Here is a 268-nt window from a genome sequence, read left to right as displayed (position 1 = left end):
TCTCGCAGTCGGCGTTCATGGTTGGCCAGTAGAATCCAAGATTCTTTACTTTTAATGCGAGAGCTCGTCCGCCCGAGTGATTGTCTGCTGCTCCTTCATTTGTTTCGGCCATGACTAGTTTCGTTTCGTCACCGGGGATACATTTGAGTAGCACCTTCGTCGCGGTCCATCGGTGTAGTTCCCCGTCCATGAAAACGTAGTGTGCGCTACGTCGCTTCAGTCGCCGCACGTCCCATTTCTCGGTGGGCAATAAACCTTCAGCGAGGCA

Source organism: Brassica oleracea, chromosome C2, assembly GCF_000695525.1.
Source record: "Brassica oleracea var. oleracea cultivar TO1000 chromosome C2, BOL, whole genome shotgun sequence".
Taxonomy (NCBI): domain Eukaryota; kingdom Viridiplantae; phylum Streptophyta; class Magnoliopsida; order Brassicales; family Brassicaceae; genus Brassica; species Brassica oleracea.
Note: the sequence above shows the minus strand (reverse complement) of the source record.